Source organism: Erythrolamprus reginae, chromosome 2 (genome assembly GCF_031021105.1).
Source record: "Erythrolamprus reginae isolate rEryReg1 chromosome 2, rEryReg1.hap1, whole genome shotgun sequence".
Lineage (NCBI taxonomy): Eukaryota > Metazoa > Chordata > Lepidosauria > Squamata > Dipsadidae > Erythrolamprus > Erythrolamprus reginae.
The window spans coordinates 5,442,404-5,453,907 of NC_091951.1; the positions used below are offsets into that span (position 1 = coordinate 5,442,404).

Here is an 11,504-nt window from a genome sequence, read left to right on the forward strand (position 1 = left end):
TATTGCATATATAGGCCACCCAACTCCTGACGGGCTCTGGGTGGCCTACACAAATAAAACAATACACAACCATTTAAATCCCCTTCAAAACATAATATCTCTGGGGCTGCCACCAAGATTCCTTTCCTCTTCTGCCCTTGTTCCTTCCATACCATTCTATCCTCGAAACAGAAGACCCTAGGAAAGCAGACTATCAATCCTGGGTCTAGAAAGCTTAGAACTACATCGCCTAAAACACGATCTACGCATTGCCCACAAGATCATATGCTGCAACTTTCTACCTGTCAATGACTACTTCAGCTTCAACCACAACAACACAAGAGCACGCAACAGATTCAAACTTAATATTAACCGCTCCAAACTTGACTGTAAAAAATACGACTTCAGCAACCGAGTTGTCGAAACGTGGAACTCATTACCGGACTCAGTAGTGTCAACCCCTAACCCCCAACATTTCTCCCTTAGACTCTCCACGACTGACCTCTCCAGGTTCCTTAGAGGTCAGTAAGGGCCGGGCATAAGTGCCCCAGTGGGCCTTCCGTCCCCTGTCCAATTGTCTGTCCTTATCTCATTTATTTTTTCTTCCTTTCATATATGTTCACCTACACTTTTATATCTTTTCTTCTATTCTTTTTACTTATATTATTACATATCTTCCTCTTCAATGTGTATTATGTATTGGACAAAATAAATAAATAAAATAAATATCCTATAGACAAAGAAGAGGCTGAATGAAAGAGACGGAGGTGCAGGAGAGAGAAGAAAGAATGAAACCGCTCTAGAAACGCCACAGAAGAAAGACCAAAACCTCCTTCACTGCCTTTGGGTTAATAGAGACTTCGAAGCCTTGGTCTGACAGGGAGCCACTGAAAGGGGCCTTTCTCCTCCTACTCCCAAGCCCATCATCCCCACCCTTTCCCTTCCCCACTCCCGTCAGCTCCTCTTTCCCGCCGTTTCTGGCACCCAGGTATTTTACCCGAAATCCACCAGGGGGCGCCCTCTGCCAAGGGAAGGGAACACAGCGGGAGTTGACCCACTGGAGGGAAAACGTCACAAGTGGCTTTTCTGAGGAGTCTGGCGAAGGAAGTGACATCACTGTCCCTTGCCAGTCTAGGAAGCCACACTCGCTCTCCTCATCCCGTGGGACTCCACCTGAGATTGGGACCCTGCGGGAGGTGGTGGAAGGACATCCAGACGCGCCCAAGGTGAGAGTGGGGGCTCTTCCCAAGTCCCATACTCCCCAGCGGCCCTCCCCCTGCAGGGGGAAGCGGAAGAAGCGGGGATGCCGGGAGGGGGGGTGGGAAGGAAGGGGGGGGGGCTGGCGGAGGCCCAGCAGGGCAGGAGCGAAACCTGGCGAGGAGGAGGAGGAGACGGGATTCTCACCAGGCTCTCCGAGGGCCCAATCCTGTCTCCGGAGGGAGAGAGAAGCGGGGCGGTTTCTGCAGCTGCCTCCTTCCCGGCCCTGCTCGGGGGACCTTGGCCCTGCGCTGGGATGAGCCTCTTGAGGCTCCGGGCAGGTTGGGTGAAGGTCGCTCAGGGGCTGAATTCCACCTTCTCATTCTGGGCCTTTGTTTTTCCTTCCATCTCAGAGACAGAAACCGGAAGCCATTTGTGGTCTTTGCAAGGCCACATTTTCTCCTGGGGGAAGAAAAAAAAGAGCGGAGTCACCTGGAGGGATCCGTCCTGTGTTCCCAGAAATGGTAACGTGAAGGAAAAGGCGTCTGGAGACCCACAAGAGTCCTTGGACCCCTTTGGAGTTGCTCTGCAGGACAGAGAAAGGATGGAGACCTCACCTGTTGCAAAGGGGGGAAGCGGAAAAGGCCCTGCAGCCGCTCAGCCTGGGAAGGGGGGGAAGCTCTGGACAAGACCCGGGCAGAAGATCCTGGAGGAAGAATCCATCCTCGCTTCAGAAGTTCAGCCCTGGAACTCCATCCAATACCAGGAGGCTGAGGGTCCCCGAGGACTTTGCAGCCGACTCCACGACTTGTGCAGGCGATGGCTGAGGCCAGAGAAGCACACCAAAGCCCAGATGCTGGACCTGGTGGTTCTGGAGCATCTCCTGTCCCTTCTGCCCCCAGAGATGGAGGGCTGGGTGCGGGAGTGTGGAGCAGAGACCAGCTCCCAGGCGGTGGCCCTGGCGGAAGGCCTCCTCCTGAGCCAGGCGGAGGAGCAGAAGGAGCAGGTGAGACACTTTTGGGAGCTCAGAAGAGAATAGAGAATGTGTTTCAATACTTCACCCCTCCATCCCCAACTTCTCTAGCATTCATCCCATCTCCAATTCTTGTAGGACATTGTTCTGTTTTCTCACTCAACCTCACAGATGGGTATTGGGGTCTTTGAGATTGTGTTCCGAATCTGGGAATCCACTTTGATGTACATTGTGCTTTTTTTTCCTTCTTCCCATCTGAAGTGCTGCACTGTGGAGATCAGAGATCCTGAGGGAAAGAAGAATCCATCAAATCCCCCTGAGGAGATATTTTTCAGGAGGATCCCTTGGGAAGATCAAAGCCATGACACTTCAGCAGGTAATAAAATATCCTCCAGTTGTCCATCTGTCTTACCTCTCTCTGTCTCTTCTTTTGTATAGAAAGCCTCCTCCTCATTTGTTAATGATGCATTTTGAAATTATTTGTTCCTTACAGAGAAACAAAGAATGAAGTTCTCTTGTTTTTATGACGGAGATCACACAGCGGTTGAACCTCCAAATCAAGTAAGAAAGGGGAAAATTACTAGATTTCTATTCTTCCTTCAGGAAGTGAAGTGGGTGTTCAGAGTGCTCTCTCCTTCTATTTTCCTCCATTTGGCCAGGATTATTTTTGTGTTCTACCGTAACATGGAGAGCAGAATAGCAGGTTCCAGTTGCTTCCTCTGTTTGTCTTGTTCTCTTCGAAGCTCCTCCAACTTTAAGTTTATAACAAGCAATTTTTTTAGACAAGGACAAAGATGAGACGGATTGTTACAAATTTTGGAAGAAAGCTTTTAATGGCTAGAAGATAAAAATAAAGAGCAGTCAAACAAATTGGGAAATAGAGATGGAAAGAGAAGGAGGGTGAAAATTAACAGATACGAGGGATGTCTATGCAAGAACTATAGATAATGAAATATACGTAATAATAGTGAGAGTAATAATAATAATAATAACAACAGCAACAACAACAACAGAGTTGGAAGGGACCTTGGAGATCTCTAAATTACTTCAGACAAATGATTATCCAACCTCTTCTTAAAAACCTCCAGTGTTGGAGCATTCACATCTTCTGGAGGCAAGCCGTTCAATTGTTCTTTTTTTTTAAAAAAATCACTTTTATTATAATACAAAGATTAAAAAAGAGCAGATATATAGTGTTTTACATATTGTATCATTTCAGAGTATAATTATTATTTGTATGGTTGTTGTGCTTAAATTCTAAGATACTTAGAATTTAAGATACTAAGATACTAAGATACTTACAGAGCTGCCCCTAGTTCCCTCTCCCTCCCTCCCCGTTGAAGTGTTGACCTAACAGTTCTATTTTTTCCTTTTGATATCAATATGCAGCTTATGGCATCAGCGGTTGTCACACATTTGTTCTATTATACAATTAATCTAAAGTCATATTGGGTTGATCTTGATGTTGTATCTCGGAATGATTTTAAGAACATCTTGTTTATTTACTACCGTTATTGTTATTGTTATTGTTTTTGTTTATACAGTGATACCTTGTCTTACAAACTTAATTGGTTCCAGGACAAGGTTCTTAAGGTGAAAAGTTTGTAAGACGAAACAATGTTTCCCATAGGAATCAATGGAAAAGCGATTAATGCGTGCAAGCCCAAAATTCAACCCTTTTACCATCCGAAGTGCCCATTTTTGCACTGCTGGGATTCCCCTGAGGCTCCCCTCCATGGGAACCCCTACCTCCAGACTTCTGTGTTTTTGCGATGCTGCAGGGGAATCCCAGCATCGCAAAAACGAGCGTTTCACTGGCAATGGAAGTCCGGAGGTGGGGTTTCCCATGTAGGGGAGCTTCAGGGGAATCCAAGAAGCGCAAAAACGGGTGCTTCACTGGCAACGGAAGTCTGCAGGCGGGGCATCCCAGCAGCAGCGGTGGGTTTGTAAGGTGAAAATTGTTTGTAAGAAGAGGCAAAACAATCTTAAACTCCGGCTTTGTATCTCGAAAAGTTTGTATGATGAGGCGTTTGTAAGACGAGGTATCACTGTATTTTCTTGTCTCTACCCAGTCATAAATTTTTTTCCAGATTTCATAATTTGATTCTTCTTTATTTTTACGTTTTTGGGTTAGTCTGTCCATTTCTGCACAGTCATATTTTTTTTTAATCATTTCTCTTTCTGATGGTGTTTCTTCTTTTTTCCAATTTTGTGCTATTGTAATTCCTATTGCAGTAATCATATCAGATAATAATAGTATCAGATAATAATAGTCTTTTTTGAGTTTTTGATTTATTATGCCTAGGAGAGAGGTCTCTGGTTTTAATCTCAGTTGTTCAATTGTTCTAACTGTCAGGAAATTCCTCCTTAGTTCTAAGTCGCTTGTCTCCTTAGCTTGACTCCCTCTTCTTTGCGGCCACCCCTGAGATACTGGAACATCGCTATCATGTCTCCCCAGTCCTTCTTTCCTTTAAACTAGAGATACCCAGGTCCTGCAACCGTTTTTCATATGTTTCACCCAGTGATGGCCAACCTTTTTGAAACCGAATGCCCAAACCGCGACCCAACACCCACGTATTTATAACCGACTGCCAATAGGGCAATTTACCCTATTTTTCAGACTATAGGACACACCAAGATTGTCAAGTGGTAAGTACGAAAAAAGTTTCTGTCCTCCCTGCCCCTCTCCCCCAGGAGCACTTTGCGGGCCTTTCAAGCCCTCTGCCCACCCCGCATTTTGCAAAAATGGGTGAAGAACAGGCCCGTTGTGCAAAAATGGGGGAGGTTTGTGAGGTCTGCAGAATGCTTCCGAGGGCTCGGGGAAGGCACAAACAGCCCAGTGTTTGTGAAAATTGGGTGCCACAAGTTCGCCATCACAGGGCTAGAGGAGGAGCTTAAGAGAGAACAGTTGATGGAAGGGGTTTGCTTCCCGTCTCATATTCTGATGAAAACTCATTAAAAAAGGCTGCCAGTTGAACTAAACCCTTTTCATTGCCCATTTTAGAGAATCTCATACAAGTAAATTTGAACCCATGCTGCGGCCTAGCCAAGCAGATATACATGAGCTGGAAAGTCACTGGCCCAACAGAAATTCAATTTATTCAATTCAATTTATTAGATTTGTATGCCGCCCCTCTCCGAAGACTCGCAACAATGATAAAAAACAATATTATAGTGGCACAAATCTAATATTAAAAATAACTAAAAACCCTTTCATAATTAAAAACCAGACAACACATACATACCAAACATAAATTATAAGGAGCCTGGGGGCAAGATGTCTCAAATCCCCCATGCCTGGTGGTATAGGTGGGTCTTGAGTAGTTTACGAAAGACAAGGAGGGTGGGAGCAGTTCTAATCTCCGGGGGGAGTTGATTCCAGAGGGCCGGAGGACTTCAGCTTCCAGAATCCGTCAGCCAGCAAAGCTTTTACATCACATAAAGTGACATATAGGGAGATTCTGACTCTTCTCTCCTTTTCTTGCCACACAGCCTTCACTTTTTTCTCTTGTCACCAGGCAGCTTGAGGGAGGAACCTTGGGGAGGGGGTGGGGAGGGGGAGGAGACAAAGCAAGCGCCTGGAAATGCCAGCTTCTTTCCTCTTTCCTCCTCCTGCCCAGGCCAAATCTTTGCTGGCCGACCAGTAGCTCTAAGTGGCTTTGGTGTGGGGAGGTGATAGCCTTCCTCCCCGTTCCGCTCTATTTTAGTACATTTTATAATATTTTAGTAGCGCTTATGAAATTTTTGATATCCCTATTGCACTATTGGATTATCTGAGGGCCTATATATATATTTAAATGTATTCTTTTTTTAATGTACTTTTAATTCTGATAATCTTTTTAATTAATTAGTAAATAGAAGTTTTGGATGAATGTGTATGAATGGGATAGACTGAGCGGATAGGTTTTTAGTGATGAAATGTACATTTTTAATACATTTGAATATACAGTGATACCTCATCTTACAAACGCCTCGTCATGCAAACTTTTCGAGATACAAACCCGGGGTTTAAGATTTTTTTTTGCCTCTTCTTACAACCTATTTTCACCTTACAAACCCACCGCCGCCACTGGGATGCCCCGCCTGCAGACTTCTGTTGCCAGCGAAGCACCCGTTTTTGCACTGCTGTGATTGCGCTGAGGCTCCCATCCATGTGAAAACCCACCTCTGGACTTCCGTGTTTTTGTGATGCTGCAGGGGAATCCCAGCAGCGCAAAAACGTGTGCTTCACTGGCAACGGAAGTCCAGAGGTGGGGTTTCCCAGCGAGAGGAGCCTCAGGGGAATCCCAGCAGCGCAAAAACAGGCGCTTTGGCTGGCAAAAGGGGTGAATTTTGGGCTTGCATGCATTAATCGCTTTTCCATTGATTCCTATGGGAAACATTGTTTCATCTTACAAACTTTTCACCTTAAGAACCTCGTCCCGGAACCAATTAAGTTTGTAAGACAAGGTATCACTGTACTTGAACAGACAAAGAGCAAAGTGGAGAAGGCACTGACTCACTCTCCTGCCCTCTCCCAGTGCCTGGCTCCCCTCCTCGCCTCCTGTGTCAAAGGCCAAGCAAACCTTTTTGTCTCCCTCGGCCACAGCTGCTGCCGACTTCCATGTGCGCCTTCACATTCACATACGCCCACGCGCATGGCAGCCTCCTGATTCCTTTGCATGTGTGTGTGTGTGTCTGGGTGTGAAGGCGTGCATGGAGGGAGGCAGGATGGTTTGCTCGCTCTTTGACACTGGAGGCGAGGAGGAGAGCCGGGCGCTGGGAGAGGGCAGGAGAGTGAGTCGATGCCTTTTCCGCCTTGCTCTTTTATCTGTTCTTTTTGAAAACGGACCGGAGATACACAAGAGAGGTCCAGCCACCTCTCCTGCACGGCTCCAGTCGGCCAGCGAAAGCTACAGCTGGGCTCTCCCCCGCTTCTCTCCCATCCTCACAAACAGGCTAGGCGAGGTGGGGGCAGGCCACAGGGGGAGGGCAGAAATGCACCTATCTCTCCAACTCCTCCAGCTGCTCCTCAAGCGGCGCCGGGATTTCCCCACTGGCGTGCGGACGCCAGGGCAGTCAGCAGCTTCTGCGGGTCCAGAAGCCACTCCTCCCTCTTCTCGGCACTGCACAAGCATGTCAGAAACCTGGAAGTTTCATGGCCGCCACTTGGAGTGCCCGGAGAAATGGCTCTGCCATAATTTCGTCATCACAATATTAGCCTCTAGTCCCCTAACCATCTTTGTTGCTCTTCTCCGCACTCTTTCTAGAGTCTCAACGTCTTTTTTATATTGTGGTGACCAGAACTGAATGCAATACTCCAACTGTGGCCTTACCATTAACACTTCACGTGATCTTGATTCTATCCCTCTGTTGATGCAGCCTAGAACTGTGTTACTGCTTTATTGGCAGCTACTGCACACCATCTATCCTCTTGTCTAAATCTTTGATGAACATGAAAAGATCTTGCAAATCCTCCTGTTCTGTTCTTTTTTCCATGTTCAGGAGAGTCTTGTGTCCTTCGAGGAGGTGGCGGTGTATTTCTCTGAGGAAGAATGGTCGCAGCTGGATCCTGACCAGAAAGTGCTGCATTCAGAAGTGATGCTTGAAAATCATAGGAATGTGGTCTCTCTGGGTAAGAGTTTTCTAGTCGCGAATCAGACTTCAAGAAGACAGATTATAGTTAGTTTTTTATTTTTAAAAATAATACATGTATTATGAGATATCGTCTTCTGGGAGGGAGAAGGAAAGTCCTCGGAGAGGGGCAGCATACAAATCTAATAAATTATTATTATTATTATTATTATTATTATTATTATTATTATTATTATTATTAATGGATCTGGTCTTCTGGTGCTTGAATGAAGGAAAGAGTCAATGTCTCTTTGCTTAGATGCTTTCTGTGCTATCTCTATTTTTCCATTTCTATTTGAACTTACCTGTGGAGGCTGAAAAGAACGAGGTGTGCTTTTATGTATCCTCTGGAGGTCATGTGAAAGGACTGTGTTGTCATTTGTACTCTGAAACCTCCCAAATTGTGTCAGAATAGAACTTTCACACCCAGCCCATAGAAGAGTCTTCTCCCAATCCAGTTTAAGAACAAAGGCTTTCATTTTCATTTCTTTTTTGCTTTGAAGGTAATAACAGGACAGGACAAGAGAATCGAGATTCCTGTGAACTGCTCCAGGTCACCAACCCTAAAGATGGAACGGAGAAGTTTGGAATTCCAATAGAATCCGAAAGCCCCAAAAGAAACCAGTCAAAGGATTGGAATCAGGAAAACTCATCTTCCACTGATGCTCTGATGAAAGACATACTTGTGCAACAAGAGAAAATCAAGAAAAAATATATTGGGAAAAGTGTGAAGCTAATCAGAGCTATAGTACAAGTAAATTAACACTAACCCAAAACAAAGGAGAAGATGTTATAAGAAGACACAATGGACAAAATTACAATGGGACATCCATTCTTTCTCTTGGAAGTAACTACCTGACATCCCAAAAAGGGATCGACAGAAAAGAGAAGCCTTATAAATGTTTGAAATGTGGAAAATGTTTTAAAACAAGGGGGCAACTTACTATCCACAAAAGGATCCACATGGGGGAGAAGCCATATAAATGCATGGAGTGTGGAAAGACCTTTGCTCAGGGCAGTGCACTTAATACCCATAAAATGATCCACACAGGGGAGAAGCCGTATAAATGTATGGAATGTGGAAAGACCTTTGCTCATAGTAGTTCTCTTAATTCCCATAAAAGGATCCACACAGGGGAGAAGCCGTATAAATGCATGGAGTGTGGAAAGACTTTTGCTCAGAGCAGTGCACTTCGTTCCCATAAAAGGATCCACACAGGGGAGAAGCCATATGAATGCATGGAGTGTGGAAAAACCTTTGCTCAAAAAGTTTATCTTCCCATAAGCTGATCCACACAGGGGAGAAGCCATATAAGTGCATGGAGTGTGGAAAGACTTTTGCTCAAAGTGGTCATCTTATTTCCCACAAAAGGATCCACACAGGGGAGAAACCATATAAATGCATGGAGTGTGGAAGGTCCTTTGCTCAGAGCAATGAACTTACTTCCCATAAAAGGATCCACACAGGGGAGAAGCCGTATAAGTGCATGGAGTGTGGAAAGACTTTTGCTCAAAGTAGTTCACTTATTTCACATAAAAGGATCCACACAGGGGAGAAACCATATAAATGCATGGAGTGTGGAAAGGCCTTTGCTTATACTAGTGCACTTACTTCCCATAAAAGGATCCACACAGGGGAGAAGCCGTATGAATGCATGGAGTGTGGAAGGACCTTTGCTCGAAGAGATCATTTTATTTACCACCAAAGGATCCACACAGGTGAGAAGCCATATGAATGCATGGAGTGTGGAAAGACTTTTGCTCAGAGCAGTGCCCTTAATACCCATAAAATGATCCACACAGGGGAGAAGCCGTATAAATGTATGGAATGTGGAAATACCTTTGCTCATAGTAATTCTCTTACTTCCCATAAAAGGATCCACACAGGGGAGAAGCCATATGAATGCATGGAGTGGGGAAAGACCTTTCCTCAAAGTAGTGCACTTATTTCCCATAAAAGGATCCACATAGGGGAGAAGCCATATGAATGCATGGAATGTGGAAAAACCTTTGCTCAAAAAGTTCATCTTACTTCCCATAAGGTGATTCACACAGGGGAGAAGCCGTATAAGTGCATGGAGTGTGGAAAGACTTTTGCTCAAAGTGGTCATCTTATTTCCCACAAAAGGATCCACACAGGGGAGAAACCATATAAATGCATGGAGTGTGGAAGGTCCTTTGCTCAGAGCAATGAACTTACTTCCCATAAAAGGATCCACACAGGGGAGAAGCCGTATAAGTGCATAGAGTGTGGAAAGAGTTTTGCTCAAAGTAGTTCACTTATTTCACATAAAAGGATCCACACAGGGGAGAAACCATATAAATGCATGGAGTGTGGAAAGGCCTTTGCTTATACTAGTGCACTTACTTCCCATAAAAGGATCCACACAGGGGAGAAGCCGTATGAATGCATGGAGTGTGGAAGGACCTTTGCTCGAAGAGATCATTTTATTTACCACCAAAGGATCCACACAGGTGAGAAGCCATATGAATGCATGGAGTGTGGAAAGACTTTTGCTCAGAGCAGTGCCCTTAATACCCATAAAATGATCCACACAGGGGAGAAGCCGTATAAATGTATGGAATGTGGAAAGACCTTTGCTCGAAAAGATACTTTTATTTCCCATAAGAGGATCCATACAGGGGAGAAGCCGTATAAATGCATTGAATGTGGAAAGAACTTTGCTCGAAAAGGTACTTTTATTTGCCATAAGAGGATTCATACAGGGGAGAAGCCATATAAATGCATGGAGTGTGGAAAGACCTTTGCTCAGATTAGATCTTTATCGTCTCATAAAAGGATCCATACTCGGGAGAAACTATATAGCAATAGCAATTCCACTTAGATTTCTTTACTACTCTACAATGCTCTACCACTTTATCTTTGAGCAGTTTACAAAGACAGCTTCTTGTCCCAAGCAATCTGGGTCCTCATTTTAGTGAGTCAACTGCTAAAAGTAATCTACAGAAGTTGAAGGTATTTTCAATAAAATGTCAAATTGAAACTTTTCAATTTCCACTTATTTAAAAATGCTCCATCCATTTTCTTGCTGAAATATTTTTTCTGATCCATTTGCATTTCTTGCTCAAAAAAACAAGTCACGGTTTTCACTTTGTAAAACCGCTGCCTTTTTTTAAGCTAATACACAAAGATTGTTAACGTTCCCAGATGCAAATGGTCTTATTATGAAGAACAAAAAAACAAAACCTCACACTGGAAATGTCGTACAGTGGTACCTCATGATACGAACCCCTCGTCTTACGAATAACCCGAGATACAAACACGGGGTTCAGAAATTTTTTGCCTCTTATGAACTTTTTTCTTCTTACGAACCCGCTGCTGCCGCCGCCGAGAAGCCCCGCCTCCCCGCTGTCGCTTTTTGAAACAGCCAAGGGGCTTCCCAGCGTCCTCCTGAACACGAACGCCAAACCCGGAAGTTCGGCAAAAGTTCAGGTTCGGGAGGCCGCTGGGAAGCCCCGCCGCCCGGCTGTCACCTTTTAAAACAGCCGGGGGGCTTCCCAGCAGCCTCCTGAACCCGAACGCCAAACCTGAACTTCCAGGTTCGGTGTTCGGGAGGCCTCCGAGAAGCCCCCCGGCTGTTGTAAAAGGTGACAGCCGTGCGGTGGGGCTTCCCAGCGGCCTCCCGAACGCCGAACCCGGAGGTTTGGGTTTGGCGTTCGGGTTCAAGAGGATGCTGGGAAGCACCCCCGGGTGTTTCAAAAGGTGAAAGCCGGGCGTCGT

General features: G+C 45.2%; 1 pseudogene; it reads left to right on the plus strand.

Moving 5' to 3' along the window:
* The first annotated feature begins 1,127 nt into the window (after nucleotides 1–1,127).
* Nucleotides 1,128–10,767, plus strand: LOC139162875 (zinc finger protein 420-like; annotated as a pseudogene).
* Nucleotides 10,768–11,504: the final 737 nt, after the last annotated feature.